The sequence below is a fragment of the Myotis myotis genome, unplaced genomic scaffold (assembly GCF_014108235.1).
Source record: "Myotis myotis isolate mMyoMyo1 unplaced genomic scaffold, mMyoMyo1.p scaffold_m19_p_18, whole genome shotgun sequence".
Classification (NCBI taxonomy): Eukaryota; Metazoa; Chordata; class Mammalia; order Chiroptera; family Vespertilionidae; genus Myotis; species Myotis myotis.
In genome coordinates this window covers 14,754,733-14,771,544 of record NW_023416322.1, presented here as the reverse complement: position 1 = coordinate 14,771,544, position 16,812 = coordinate 14,754,733, and the positions used below count along the sequence as shown (strand labels likewise).

At 39.3% G+C, this 16,812-nt stretch overlaps 1 protein-coding gene and 1 pseudogene across 9 annotated transcripts in view; one reads left to right on the top strand and one right to left on the bottom strand.

The window, feature by feature from the left end:
- Positions 1-16,812, bottom strand: part of RPS6KC1 (ribosomal protein S6 kinase C1) — a 159,755-nt gene that overhangs the window by 97,184 nt on the left and 45,759 nt on the right. The window lies entirely within an intron of this gene.
- Positions 5,146-10,218, top strand: LOC118673177 (annotated as a pseudogene).

The window sequence follows — 16,812 nt, the reverse complement described above, 5'->3', positions numbered from 1 at the left end:
CCAATCTGAAAGAAGGAACTGGACAGAAAGAAGCAGATAGGAGAGAAAGAAAGAAAAAATCCTAGCGTGACTGGGGTCCCTGATTTCAACTGAATCTACATTTCTGCCATTCTTTGTGTAAAGTAGTACAAATATAGATTTTTATCACATGCAAACCAAAGAACCCTGAATGAACATAGACCTCAAAGAAAAACTGCAATAAAGTTACTGTAATTTTGCTAAGTAACTTTCCTTTCACTGCTTTTTCATTACTATTCCATCTCTTCTCTCCTTCATGAGAAATTTACAAATATAATTGGTTTTGGTGAGGGGAAAAATTCTCTACTGCTTTTTAACTGTGGAACAATCTATTAACAATCTATTTTAAACCTCTGGTATCTCTGCTGCTTTCTAGGCACACTCCAACTCCTGACACCTCAATTAAAATAATCAGTATGCTTCCTGCCTGTCCTTAAAATGTACTTAATTTCTAAACCCAAGGTTTGTATTTTTCTCAGTTGAAAAATAGAGATAATCTATGAAAATCACCTAAGTATAACATATTTTGAGGATAAAGTTTGCCACAAAAATAAGAAACATTCCATATTTCTACACACTACCAGCCCTTGATTTTGAGTTTGCTGTTTATGGACTCTGTTATTCCCATTTTCATTGGCTCTTCTCATTTCAGCTTATGTCTTTTAAGCCCTAATTGAAATCCCTATTTTAGAATTTTTTATTCCTCTAAGGTTCAATTCTAATAGAAACTGTGCCAATTTAGTGTTTTCATTCAGTGTGAATAAGCTTTAATGAAACTTCAAATTTTGCTTTATTCAAAGATATCAACTTGTCTCCCAAAATAATTTGAGTCAAAAATGCCAAGATAATGGACCACCTAATTAAAGCTAGAGTTAACACCATATTATGTGCTCAAACCAGTGTTTTTTTAACTTGTGGTATCTCTGCTGCTTTCTAGGCAGTCTCCATAGGAACAGAGAGTCAAGAACAGGAAGCCAGCAGTTGAAATGGACTCCTGCTGAGGATAGTGATTCCGCTTCCATGGAAACAACAATGAAGTGATGGAAAAACTGGAAGGCTTTTAAAATGTAACCTTAAACATACATACTATGACACTTTCCTATCAGCACCTTAAAAGTAGGTCATAACCAAAGGCCCTGGTGGGGTAGCTCAGTTGGTTAGAGCGCTGTTCCCATACGCTAAGGCTGCAGGTTCGATCCCTAGTCAGGGCACATACAGGAATCAACCAATGAATGCATAAATATGTGGAACAAGAAATCTATGTTTCTCTCTCCTCTCTCTACAATCAACAATAAAAATTAAAAAAAAAAGAAAAAGCAGGTCACAACCACTGCTGATCAACAGCAGCAAGGATGACAACTACTTCTTACAGATTTCTGCTGCTGGATACTTACTGAAGTTTGTGAGTACATACCAGAAATAAAAGACCAATCTTGCCAAAACCGGTTTGGCTCAGTGGATAGATCGTCAGCCTGCGGACTGAAGGGTCCCGGGTTCGATTCCAGTCAAGGGCATGTACCTGGGTTGCAGGCACATCCCCAGTAGGAGATGTGCAAGAGGCAGCTGATCGATGTTTCTCTCTCATCGATGTTTCTAGCTCTCTATCTCTCTCCCTTCCTCTCTATAAAAAATCAATTAAAAAAAAAATTTAAAAAAAAAAATCCCCCAGAACAAAACCAGAAGAAAAAAAAAAGACCAATCTTCTGGACAATTCTAAGTGATAACATTATAGATAGATGTAACTTTAAACAGATTTTAATTGATTAAAAAATTTTAATCGATTCTAACCTTAATTTCTCAATTTTCATTTTAAAATTTATACAGCTGATAAGGATTATTTTTCAGGAAAAACTAGGTTACCTGGAATTCAAATTTTAATTTCACACTAGGTCATGTGACTGTTATTTTTTCAGTAATATATTCATGTAGACACTTCATAAATGCTTTTTGTTGTTGTTGTTAATCCTCACCCCAGGATATTTTTCCATTCATTTTTAGAGAGAGTGGAAGGGAGGGGGAGAGACAAAGAGAGAGAAATATCAATTTGAGAGAGACACATTGATTGACTGCCTCCCACATGCACCCCAAGCTGGGGATCGAGCCTGCAAACAAGGTACTCTCTCTTGACTAGAATCAAACCTGGAACCCTTCAGTCTGCAGGATGACACTCTATCCACTGAGCCAATCTGGCTGGGGCAATAAATGCTCTTAAAAATGGATATATATTTTACATTCTACTTAAAGATAAACCACTACCTTCAATAAGTTTCTCTGCATTTCTGTTATTCAAATACAGCAAAATTTTCCACTGGGTTTCGGCATTCAGAAGTGAAATCTGCTCCCATAACATACTAACTTTTCTGTCAACAAGTTCTGGTGCACCACAAAATATGTCACCTGTATACTATGCATATACTGTGCCAGCCTGTATATCTTTACTCTATACTTTATCAATTTCTGATCAGGAGAGAGGACTGATAGAGGGAGCTGAGTGTGCTGTGTGAAAGGAAGAGAATGCAGCCAAACAAAACTGAGGAAAACTACCAAAGTTGTCGCTGAAATTTTTAGAAACACTGGGTTGCCTGTCCTGCATTTCTCAGAGTGCCAACTCTGACTTACTAAGAGAAGTTTTATAGAAGACAAAGTCTATAGATAACAGAACCATGAAATTCTAACTTACCAAGAAACCACCAAGATTTGGCACTCCTTCACTATATCAATTTCTATTTTCAGGAGATATATTATCTTCCTTTTATCACTAAAGAAACTAAGGTTCAGGGATATAAAATGCCTTTCTCAGTTGCAAAGTTAATATAAGAACCTAAACCTAAACCAGTTCTTATGACATCACACTTCAGGTAACTGAATTTGAATGACATTCTTCTTCTGTTACTGAGCAGAACAACAACAACAACAAAACACAGAGCACAGGACAAGTACAGATGAGTACGGAAACAAAAATGAAGAGAAAATAAACATAGGGCTTGAGGCAGGAGCCTATCAGACAACATAGCAGAGCAGAAGAATCAGAGAGGAGAGACTGAGGATGACAGACAAAACACACAGGAAAATGAGAGCTGCAAAGAGTTATGAATTTCACACTGTGTAAAAGAGAATGGGCCTTTCAGAGAAAAACTGGTCTCTCAAACATCCTTACCCAAGGATTTCCTTGTAAAACAAAGGCCTTTGCCCTAGCCAGTTTTGCTCAATGGATAGAGTGTCGGCCTGTGAACTGAAGGGTCTCGGGTTCAATTCCAGGCAAGGGCATGCACCTAGGTTGCAGGCTCCATCCCCGGCCTGTCAGGGCACATGCAGGAGACAACCAATCGATGTCTCTCTCACATAGATGTTTCTCTCGCTGTCTCTCCCGCTCCTGTCCACTCTCTCTGAAAATCAATTGAAAAATATCCTCGGGTGAGGATTAACAAAAAAAATAAAACAAAGGCCTCTGCTCATTTACTCACAAAAAAAAACAACAAAGAGGCATTCTTACTCATAGAACTAATGAAAATCAGCTGCACAAACTAGAATAAAAAGTCGTCTTTCCAATTCTGTTTGAACACAGCTAATGCCTCATCACTGGTTCAACAAAATAAAATCAATGCTGGAGGAACTGGCCACATTAGAGCTCTTCAGTGACAGTATACCGACATCTGTATTTCATGGGAAATTTTAAGGAATCTTTAAAAGTATTTTAACTGCACTTGATTTTAATCTCCACATAAGACTCTACTCAGTCACATCTTATGTTCTTATCTCAAGTTCTACCCCACAAACACTCACTAATAAGGCCCTGTGCCACTGTACTCTTGGTCAAACACACGTAGCTCCATTCAGATTTATCACATTAGAAAGAACATCCAAATCAACCTAAGTCTGTTGGAGCGTTGTTTGTCGGCACTTCCCTTTCATATTTTTTTTTTACAACTTTAGTCAGATGAAAGAATATGCGTATTTGAGATGGCCTTGGTGGTTATATTTTTTAAGTGCTGATTTATTGTAGTTACTGGTATTTTGTTCTTTTCAGGTATAGCCTACCTTTCTGGCTTATGCTAAGTGTTTTGACAACAAAAGGAAACCTTGAGAGAACAGTGATTTATTGTCCTACACGTCTACAACTCTGGAGCCACGAGCCTCTCTGTGTACAGCACAAGCCCGGTGAGCCAGGGAATCTGCTCCATTTGCATTTAACCAACCCCCCATAAATGTTTTCACAAAACCAAGTTACGTGACCCTCACAAGTCAAAGGAATCACCGAAGAATAGTAAAAGCCAAAGTCATAATAAAATTCATAACCACGCATTACCTCAATTATGACTGTTTTCTACCACCAATAATACTAAATGAACACTGACACATCATTAGGTCATAGAGTACTAAATGCCCACAGAGACAGCCTTCTCTTAGATGCAACAATTTCTTTCTGCTCCTTAACCTTTTTTCCTTTGTTTTGCAATTTTAAACGGGAGTACCCAAACAATTAATCAATCTCTTCAAAACAACACTGTGTGGCCAGTCTCTTTATGACAAACCCTTGTCAGTAAATAAATAAATAAATAAACCCCTAAGAGTCCTTCATGTTCTAATCCAGCGGTTCTCAACCTGTGGGTCGTGACCCTTTTGGCGATCGAACGACCCTTTCACAGGGGTCGCCTAAGACCATCCTGCATATCAGATATTTACATTACGATTCATAACAGTAGCAAAATTACAGTTATGAAGTAGCAACGAAAGTAATTTTATGGTTGGGGGTCACAACATGAGGAACTGTATTTAAAGGGCCAGAAGGTTGAGAACCACTGAATCAAATGGCTTCTAAAAGATTAAGATAAAAAGATTTTTTTAATATTTTTTTTTATTGATTTCAGAGAGGAAGAAAGAGGGAGGGAGAGAAAGAGAAATATCCATGATGAGAGAGAATCATGGATTGGCTGCCTCCTGCACGCCCCACACCGGGGAAGGAGCCTGCAATCCAGGCACGTGCCCTTGACTGGAATGGAACCCGGGACCCCTCAGTCCTCAGGCCGATGTTATATCCACTGAGCCAAACCAGCTAGGGCAAGATAAAAAGATTTTTAAGGCTCTGGCCAGGTAGCTCAGTTGGTTAGAGGGTCATCCTGATACACCATGGCTGTAGGTTCAATCACCAGTTAGGGCACATACAAGAAGCAACCAATGAATGCCTAAATAAGGTGAACAACAAGTCAAAATTTACCTCTCTTTCTCTTTCTCTTTCCCTCTCTCTCTCTCTCTCTCTCTCTATCTCTCTCTCTCTCAAAATAAATAAATAAATAAAGATTTTTAAAAGCTAGAGATATAATGAAGGAAAAGGAATAAAGAATTAAAAACAGGGAAAATTTTACCTTATAATATAAAATAAAAAGTAACACCTCCACAAACAATAATTTTTTTTATCTGTCACACAAGTAAATATGAAAAGCCTCTAACCCCACCAAGACTTGTGCTCATTCTTTCACTGGCTATGAGAGAGACATCTTTAAAAAAATAAAATATAAATATATACATATATATATGTATGTATATATTAATTACTTTTTAGAGAGAGAGGAAAGGAGAGAAAGAGATAGAAACATCAATCAGCTGCCTCCTACATGCCCCCTACTGGGGATCAAGCCCACAATCCCTGCATGTGCTCTGACCAGAAATATAATTGGTAACCTCTTGCTGCATGGGACACATTCAACCACTGAGCCACATCAGCTGGGCAAGAGAACCATCTTAAGACAAGTAGTAGCAAATCTGTGGAAGACTCTAAAGTCCAGCAACTGTTTTCCTCGATGTTGTGTACTGAATCATATATTTTTCCTTTGAGAGGATATAAAGTGACCAACAGAATTACTGACTAAGCAGTTAATCTTCTCAATACTAAAATTTTCATATACTCTTCTAATGCAGCTCCACCTTAAACATTAAATTGACTTAGTGAATACCAGAATTAGAAGACTCCACCCATCCCATCTTCCTTTGTGTCTGCATTTAAACAATTCAAAGAATGTGTCAAGCAATACTCTCAGAGGAGCCCATTTGTGAATAACAAAGGAAATCCTCCCCAGCAGTTGGCTTTCTTTAAGTCAGCCAGCAAAGGAAAGTTTTCATACCACTTATTCCTACCCCTTTTCAGAGAGATGCCTCAGTTACTGAGCATAATGTTCCAGACATATAGTCATCTCAATGTTTAGTAATTTCAATGCTGTCATAGAACATTACATATAGAAGAGGTTCAATAAAATTTTATTGAAAAAATTAATGGAAAACTAAATGAATGATTTTGCACCAATATTACATGGTCAGATAACAATACCTTCATATCTAGAGATGCTCCAATTATCTCTTTCTCTAACTTAAACAATAGTTACATAAAATTAATATCAGAAAATGCGTGTAATTATTGTCTTTATCATTTGTGTAATAAGTCAAATGCATAAAAAAGGAATAGAGTGGAACAGAATATACAAGTGGCATGGTTAAACAAAAAAAAGATCTACATTTTGATTTCATTTTATGAAAAACTGTCAGAACAGTACCAATGAGGAAAATAAGCACAGATATTCTAATTAATTAAAAAGGATTGTGTAAAATAGAGTTAAGTCTATGAACTCTTTTTGTTTGATAATTACAATCTTGGGAAATGTGTTTCTTAATCGTTTGCAAAAATACAATATGACTATACAATGATCTGGTTATTTTTCAAATGAAACACATTTTGAGACCACTAATAGCAACACAGTAAGTTTCTGAGGAAAAGCAGATGTTGTCAAAACTTCCTAAAAGAGGATACGCTGAACTTCTGTGCATTTTATATACAAGACTCAATGTTTAATTATTAAGATTTAATTTAAGGTATATTATATAAAACCATGTAACTCAAGTAATTACAAGCTCTGGTGGTGTCACTCAGTTGGTTGGAGTGTCATCCCATGCATGGGAAGGTCTCTGGGCTTGAATCTCAGGGTACATACCTAGGTTTCGGGTTCGATCCCCTCGGGTGCCTCCGGGAAGCAACTAATTCATATATCTCTCTCACACTGATGTTTCTCTGTGTGTGTGTGTCTCCCTCTCAAATTAAATTTAAAAATAACAATAATAATGATTAACTTTTGCAGTGTCTAATAACTTGCTAGCACTAAAGGAGCAGTAGTCTTCCACGTAGGGAGTTTTAGTTACCTTTGGTTTATTCTAAAATGCTGAGATAACTCCATTTCTTCTGATCAGAATCAAGGTTTTTTCAGTAATCATAGAGATTAAACCAACCCTCTCATTTTAATGTTTCGAAACTGTGTTGCTAAACATAGAAAAATGTGGTGATACTGATGACAGAGCCCATCTAATAAAACACTCTTCGAGAATCCTCATCCATCTCTCTGCTTTTGCTATAGAGCAGCTGTGCCTCACACAAATTCACATGAATGAAAATATTTAAATGAGAAACCACCCACTTAGTTTATTTTCCATATGACTTTCCTGTAATTATTTTGTAAACTGTTCACACAACAATACATAAAAACATCTGCAAAAACAGGTAATTAATGTGTCAGGCCAAACTAATGCATTTTTTATGGTGTCCATGCTTCGTCAACTGTAATTATAACTCTTTTTAAGCAAATGATGATGTGTTTGTTGCAATGTGCAAGTGGTTATTTTAGATGCTCTGTTTACTGTTCATACAATCCGAATAAAAAACTCCACAGCTACTTTACCCCATACAGCAATGCTTCACCTAGCTTTTTGCAAAACAAGAAAGTGGTTCTCTCTTCCAAGTTATATTTTGTAGTAAACATTTTTGGCATTTAACATGAAACTCTCAACCTAAGAGTTGACACCAAAATAGTCAACAATTCAAGAAACATATGCCAGCAAGTGATTCAGCCAGACATTCTTCCTTCAGTTGTAATCCTGCAGAAAATACAGCACATAAGTCAATCGGCTGCAGTAGGCTAAGCCTCCTGGGTATCAGAAGTTTAGAAGGCTCAAAGGTTCATTACTATTGTTAATGTATAATACCCATTCCATCTAAACCCACCAAACACATATATCTTTGACATGAGACCAATGAATGAAGAACCAAATCCTGTCCAAAATAGTTTCATAATTCAATTTATCCTGCTTGAGTTCTAACTACATGAAATATTATGACTATTATTATACTAGAGGCCCAATGCATGAAATTCTGGCAAAAGGCTCGGCCCTCGCAGCCTCAGCTGCCATGGCCGGCCCTCGCAATGTCGGCCGGCCCTCGCAGCCCCTCACAGCCCCTCGCAGCCCCTCGCAGCCCCTCGCAGCCCCTCGCAGCCCCGATTTTGTCCGGAAGGTTGTCCGGACGGTCATTCTGCTGTTTGGTATAATTAGCATATTAGCTCTTTATTATATAGGATAATAATATTGCATATTAATAATTGTCCTCAAATGGACATTCCTAAAGGCTGGACTTTAGTTTCTTCTTTCCATGGTATTTTTTCTGAAGATTGTAATAATAAGCTTTTTAACTCAAAACATTTTATTTCAGAGTAAAACTACCTTAATTCTAGTAATATATAGAAACTTTGCTTCAGTAGCTACTTTTCTTTCTTATTCCTTTTTTAAATCCTCACCTGAGGATATGTTTCTTTGCTTTTTTATTGATTTTAGAGAGAAAGGGAGAGGGAGAGAGAGAGATAAACATTGATGTGGGAGAGAAACATCAATCAACTCCAGTACACAACCTTACCGGGAATCAAATCTACAACACTCCAACCAACTGAGTCCCCCAGCCAGTGCATAACACTGGATTTTTTATAAAAGGATCCAACTATATATCCTGTCTGCAGGAAACAAACTTTGATTCAAAGAAATAAATAGGTTGAAAGTAAAAGGATGGAAAAATATATCATAAAAAAGGTAATAATAAGAGAGGTGTAACAGCTATACTAATATCCATCAAAACAGATTTCAAGAAAAATAAATGTTACTACAGAAAAAACACACTTTATATTGTTAAAAAGTTAACTTAATTAAGAAGATATGTTATAAATATGCAAGTATTTAATAAGTGTTCTAAAACAAATGAAGCAAAAACTGACAGAAATAAAGGGAGGAACAGACAACTCAACATTAGTTACAATTGTCTCAATAATTGCTAAAACAAAGACAGAAAATCAACAATGATGTAGAAGACCTGAGAAACAATACCAACCAACCTAAATTAACTGGTATCTACAGAATACTCCACTTAAAAACACCAGAATATGCCCTAGCTGGTTTGGCTCAGGGGATAGAGCCGTGGCTTGTGGACTGAAGGGTCCCAGATTCGATTCCAGTCAAGGGCACATGCCTGGGTTGCAGGCTCAATCCCCGGTGGGGGATGTGCAGGAGGCAGCTGATCAATGATTCTCTTTCATCATTGATGTTTCTATCTCTCTCTAACCTCTCCCTTCTTCTCTGAAATTCAATAAAAATATCTTTAAAAAAAAAAACAAAAAAAAAAAACCAGAATACACATTCTCCAAGATAGATTATGTGGTAGGCCACAAAACAAGTTCCAATAAATTTAAAGAAATTTAGATATATTCACCAACTACATGAAAATTAAACTAGAAATCAACAACAAAATAAAATTTGGGAAATTTACAAATATTTGAAAATTAAAGAAAAAATTTCTAAGTAACCCATGGCTCAAAAAGGAAACCACACTGGAAATTAGAAAGTATTTCAAGCTTAATGAAAATGTAAACAGCCTTTCTGCCTCTGCAGCCGCACTAGCACCTGTGAAAAAGCTCGTGGCGAAGTGGGGCAAAAAAAGAAGCAGGTTGTGGAATTTACCCTTGACTGCACTCACCCCATAGAAGATAGAATCATGGACGCTGCCAACTTTGAGCACTTTCTTCAGGAGAGAATCAAAGTGAATGGAAAAGCTGGGAATCTCGGCAGAGGGGTTGTAACCATTGAAAGAAGCAAGAGTAAGATCACTGTAACGTCTAAGATGCCTTTTTCCAAAAGGTATTTGAAATATCTCACCAAAAAATACTAGTATTTGAAGAAGAATAACCTACGTGACTGGTTGCACATAGTTGCTAACAGCAAAGAGAGTTACGAATTGCGTTACTTCCAGATAAACCAGGATGAAGAAGTGGAGGAAGATGAGGATTAAAGCTCATTTATCTGGCAAATTTTGTATGAGTTCTTGAATAAAACCTGGGAACCAAATTGGTGGTTTTCCTTGTATCTCTACAGCAGGGGTCCTCAAACTTTTTAAACAGGGGGCCAGTTCACTGTCCCTCAGACCGTTGGAGGGCCAGACTATAGTTTAAAAAAAAACTATGAGCAAATTCCTATGCACACAGGGGCGGCAGAAACACCCTGCGGGCCTGATAAATGTTTTCGGCAGGCCGCAGTTTGAGGACCCTTGCTCTACAGTATGGATTGAACAGAAAATTGAAACGTAGTAACAGGGCTTCACTTGGGGCGCCACTCACTTTGTCTGGAAATTAGATGTTGGCGTCCTACCTTGGCTCCAATTCAGCATTTGCTGCTCCTTGGGTTGCCTTGAACATGTTGAGGCTTGGCAATTTCATTTGCCGGGAAAGCTCTAGCATTTTCTATTTCTATGCAAATTTCCCAAAGCAGAACTGTTTGCATGTTTCCCCTCACGGAAGGCAGGGTTTCTTCCACATTTAACTGAAGCATCAGTTTTTCTGGCTCTCCCCTGTCATGATGAGATCTATGTAGTAAGTTTATGACTCGGGTTTGCACATTTTACTTGTTTGTTGCATTGATGTTGCCCTGTAGTCTTTCTTTGGTTGTACAATATTAACCCTGGGCTGAAATTAGCATATACTTTAAAAAAAAAACAACTGCTCCCAGATTTTAAAACTTGTAATAAAATGGAAACATTGGTTTTTCTATGCCTTTTTGAACTCCTGTAATTGAGTTTTGATCACATTTTATATTAAAGTGGCTAACATGTGGGGGGGGAAAGAAAATGTAAACAACATATCAAAATATATAGGCTGTAACGAAAGCAGTGTTTAGAAGAACATTATATCTTTAAATACCTATGCTGAAAAGATCTCAAATCAATAACCTAAGTTTTTACCTCTTAAGATAAAAATCTAAAAAAATGAAGAGCAAACTATGAATAAAGAAAGAGGGGAAGAAGCAGAAACCAGTTAAATAGGAAATAAATATGTGTGTGTGTATATCCTATCTAATAAAAGAGAAACATGGTAATTAGCGTACGACCGCTACCCTTCCCATTGGCTAATCAGGGTGATATGCAAATTAACTGCCAGCCAAGATGGCAGCCGGCAGCCAGGCAGCTTAAAGCGAACATAAGGCTTGCTTGCTTCAGTGACGGAGGACTCCAACGTTCCCCGCCTGCCGCTGCCGGCCTCTGAGCTGCAACTCTAAGCAACTATGTTACAAATATAAAAGCTAAACAACACCCCAGAAACCTGCTTTAGTCGCTGGGCTTCAGCCAGCAGGATCGCAACATTGTTTCAAATACAGAAGGTAAACAAAGCCAGAAGCCTGCTTTCAGCAGCGGAGGCCTAAGAGCTGGGGCCTCAGAGCTAAAGCTGGCCCAGAATAAAAAAAAGAAAAAAGAAAAAAAGGAGCGGTTGGGGGCTTCAGTCACCTGCCAGCCTGAAAACAGCCCTCAGCCCCTCACCCAGACTGGCCAGGCACCCCAGTGGGTACCCCCACCCTGAAGGGTGTGTGACCAGCTGCAAACAGCCATCATCCCCTCACCCAGGCTGGCCAGGCACCCCAGTGGGGAGCCCCACCCTGATCCAGGACACCCTTCAGGGCAAACCAGCCAGCCCCCACCCGTGCACCAGGCCTCTATCCTATATAGTAAAATGGTAATATGCCTCCCAGCACCGGGATCAGCGGAGCCGCGAGGCCTCCCAGCACCGCGATCAGAGTGACAGGGGGCGGGGCCACAACCTCCCTATCCACCCTGCTCTGTCCATGACAGGGGAAGGCGCCCCAACCCCCTGATGAGCCCTGCTCTGTGCCTGATAGCGGGGAGCTCCCCAACCCCGATTGCCCTGCGGCTCTGTGTGTGACAGGGTGCGGGCCCCCCCCCCCCCCCGGGCCCTGCTCTGTGTGTGACGGAGTAGAGCCATAACCTCCCCATCGGCCCTGCCCTGAGTGTGACAGTGACGGCGCCCCAACCCCCTGATCGGCCCTGCTCTGTGGGTGATAGAGGGTGACACCCCAACCGCCCCCCACGGGCCCTGCTGTGTGTGTGACGGGGTAGAGCCATAACCTCCCCGTCAGCCCTGCCCTGAGTGTGACAGGGTGCGGCACCCCAACCCCCTGATCCGCCCTGCTCTGTGTGTGACAGGGGGCGGTGCCCCAACTCCCCTATTGGCCCTACTCTGTGATTGACACAGGGGAGCTCCCCAACCCCCTGATCGGCCCTGCTCTGTGCGTGACAGGGGGTGGCGCCGCAACCTGCCCATCGACCCTGCCTTGAGTGTGACAGGGGGCGGTGCCCCAACCCCCCAATCAGCCCTACCCTGAACGTGACCAAGGGTGGCATCGCAACCTCCCGATCCGTCCTGCCCTGTGCATGACAGGGGGCGGTGCCCCAACTCCCCAATCAGCCCTGCTCTGAGCCCGACCAGGGTCTGCACCTAGGGATTGGGCCTTCCCTCTGCCACCTGGGAGCAGGCCTAAGCCAGCAGGTCGTTATCTCCCGAGGGGTCCCAGACTTCGAGAGGGCACAGGCCGGGCTGAGGGACTCCCCCCCCCCACCCAGTGCACAAATTTTTGTGCACCGGGCCTCTAGTATGTGTATGTGTGTATATATACATATATATATAGCAATTAAAAAAAAGTGACTTGTTTCCCTTTGTGAAACACAAACTCACCACTATCTTTCTCATATATTCATCCATTCTAAAGCAAACAAGTTGATCCTTTGGGTTTCCTACTATTTGAGTAATTCATTCAAAGAAATAAGCCAAAACTGCTTTTTGCTTTTTTCAATATATTTTGATTCATTTCAGAGAGGAAGGGAGAGGGGGAGAGAGATAGAAAGCATCAATGATGAGAGGGAATCACCGATCGGCTGCCTCCTGCACGCCCCCCTACTGGGGATTGAGCCTGCAACCTGGGCATGTGCCCTTGGCCGGAATCAAACCCAAGACCCTACAGTCCACAGGCCGATGCTCTATCCACTGAGCCAAACCTGCTAGGGCCCAAAACTGCTTTTAAAAGCACTTCGGTGTATGTTATTATGCATGTACAGGAACTAACCACATTTATAGGGTCTGGACATGTTCTAGAACCAACCCTACAATTCTCAGCTAGTCTAAGTGGGAAGAGGAAGAATAGTCAAGACCCAGTAAGAGACCCAGACTGATGTAGTACCTCAGCACATTAGGTCACAGTTTTTGAAATATGTCTGGACATCCCTGAGTGTCTAGCACACATGTAACTAGGGATGGCATAAACTGTAAAAACATAGCTTGGTATTGCTTATTATAGCATTTACCAGGATGAAAACTGCAGAAGATTGTTTGTATCTCTTAGCTGAGGCATAGTATTAGGAACAGTTTACTGGACAAAAATATCAACAAGACTGTCAAAAAAAATTACATAACATCCAGGAACTCTTTTTCATTTTGAGAGACATAATGTATGCAGGAGGTAGAAAGGGTAGAGGAGCCCTAGCTGGTTTGGCTCAGTGGATAGAACGTCGGCCTAAGGACTGAAGGGTCCTAGGTTCGATTCCGCTCAAGGGCACATGCCTGGGTTGTGGCCTGATCCCCAGTAGGGGGTGTGCAGGAGGCAGCCAATCAATGATTCTCTCTCATCACTGATGTTTCTATCTCTCTCTCTCTCCCTCTCCCTTCCTCTCTGAAACCAATAAAAATATATTTAAAAAACAAAAAGAAAGGGTAGGGGAAGGAAAGGGAGAAGAACAAAGGAGAGGATCTCATTTTGAAGGGCCATCACTCAATTTTATTTTGTATTTTTACAAAAGAAATATTTTATATTCACTATCACAGCACCTGGTATATCTAAGCAATAAAAACTTTTTGAATGGTCAACTGGACGGATAGATGGTTGAATGAGCAAACAAACAAGTGGGTAGAAAGAAAAAGAATGATTATTCAAAATAAAATTTAAAATATTAGATACTAGAAGACTTGTTGTTTCTCCATTTTAATATGAACACTAATCTAATTAGGGGACAAATGTGTGGGAAGTAGCATGGCATAATGGAAAGAAGACAAGATTTGAACTCAGAAAGACTTAGACTTAAATACTGGCTGAAACTCTTACTGGCTTGTGTCATTGAGCAAATTGCTTACTTTGCTTAAGTCTTAGTTTTCTCCACCTGTAAAATGAGGATTACAGTAGCTACCTTATAAACATAGTAAACCGGCAACTTTCACACCCAGAACAAACAAAACCAGATCTCAAATCAACTCTATCCTTCACAATGTAGCCCACAGATGGATGTTACTAACAATGCTCACCATCTGGTAGCTTCCTGTTTTAAATAATTATTCTTGCTAACTAGGTGCCAAGCTTTCAAAATCGTTATATTAAATGTTTGAACCGTCTAAATTTTGGTGTCCTAAGACAAAGTCCAGCATGATCAGCCATAGTTCAGCTTACAGGCTTGTTCTGAGGATTAAAAATAATATTAGGAAAACCCCCTTGTACAGTAACAGGCATGTAATAAATAATAAATTATTGTCAAACATTTCATTAATAGCTTTATGGGATCCTTTTGCCACTCTACATTATCACAATTATTCCAGTAACTCCACACTGAGAATACAGATCAATCACACCAGCCACTTACAGAAATATACAAACAAGGCAGAAGTGAAAAGACATGCACTGAAATATGCTCTTCAAAGATTCAAGTTGATTTCTTCAATCTGAACTTCTGGATTTTCTCTCTTAAATCCATGAAAACCTGAGGACTTAAAACCTTAATTTTAAGCGCCATTTCTAGACTGACTGAATAAGAAAAGTGTCAGATTCAAAAGGAGAATTCAAAGTTACCACTATCAGGGTATGCTTTTTCTCTGCTGGATGGCCAAACAGACTGTTGCTATTGTATTTTGCATCTAGTCGCAGCTGTGTAAACACGAGTTAAGTATGAAAAACATCATGCCCTCTTAATCAGAAATACAACAACCCAAATAAACTCCTTTCGGATGAACAGTTTAGTTAGGATGAGTAATTTGTAGAGTAACATTTGCCACCTGTATAAAAAGCACTCCTACTTAGCTCTTGAAGATATCTTTCTCTGAATTATCAGATACCCAGAAATACTGACTTTATTATAAAGCATGGCAATCCAAACCAAGGTCACAGATTACAAACTTATAGCAAGAGTTAAATTAAAATGGCTCATAGGTATTACTGGTTAGGGTGATGTTTCAATAACAGTTCTGCCACATTAAAGCAAACGTTCCCCAAGGAAACATCTCTTCTGCTCATAAATGTCAAGTCAGCTTCATTTCCCCCAATTCAAAGAATAATATCCATTATACTCAACATCACACTCAGTGGTGATAAGTTGAAAGCTTTTCCTCTAAAATCAGGAACAAGACAAGTATTCCCACTTTTGCCATTTTATTTAACATAGTACTGGGAAGTCCTAGCCAGAGCAATTAGGCAAGAAAAAGAAATACGGTAAAAGGCATCCAAGTCAGAAAGGAAGAAATAAAACTGTCTCTATTTGCAGATGACATATTACAAATACATATAGAAAATGCTAGACTCTACCAAAAAAACTGTTAGAACTAATAAACAAATTCAGTACAGTTTTGGGATACAAAATCAATATACAAAAATCAATTTTGTTTCTATACACTAATAACAAACTATCAGAAAGAGAAAGTTTAAAAATAATCCCATTTACAATTACACCCAAAGAATAAAATACCTGGGAATAAATTTAACCAAAGAGGTGAAAGATCAGTACCCTGAAAACTACAAATCATGAGTGGAATACACTGAGACAAAAATAAATGGAAAGATATTCCATGCTCATGAATTAGAATCATTAATATTGTTTAATATGTGCATACTACCCAAAGCAACATACAGATTCAAAGCAATCCCTATCAAAATTCCAATGGCATTTTTTTCAGAAAAGTAGAAAAAACAATCCTAAAATGTGTATGGAACAACAAAAGACCCCAAAACAATCTTGAGAAAGAACAACAAAGCTTGGAGGTATCACATTTCCTGATTTCAAACTCTGTTACAAAGCTATAACATCAAGAGTATAATAATGACATAAAACCAGACACACAGGTCAATGGAACAAAACAGAAAGCTCAGAAATAAACCCCCACCTATGGTTAATTAATTTATGACAAAGAAGCCAAGAATATACACTAGAGAAAGGACAGCGTCTTTATTAAACAGGGCTGGGGAAAACGAACAGCCACATGCAAAAGGATGACACGAGATCCATACCTTACACCATAGAAAAAAATCAACTCAAAATGGATTAAAGATTTGAACATAAGACCTGAGAAGAAAACATAAGGGAGTAAGCTGCTTGGCATCAGCCTTGGCAATGATTTTTTGAATTTGACACCTAAAGCAAAAGCAACAAAAGCAAAACAATATCAAACTAAAAAGCTCTACACAGCAAAAGATACCATCAAATGAAAAGGCAACCTACCAAATGAGAGACAACATTTGCAAGTCATATATCTGATAAGAGGTTAATGTCCAAAATATATAAAGAACACACGCAACCATGAGATATCGCATCATACCTGTTAGAATGGCTATCGAAAAAGGACAATA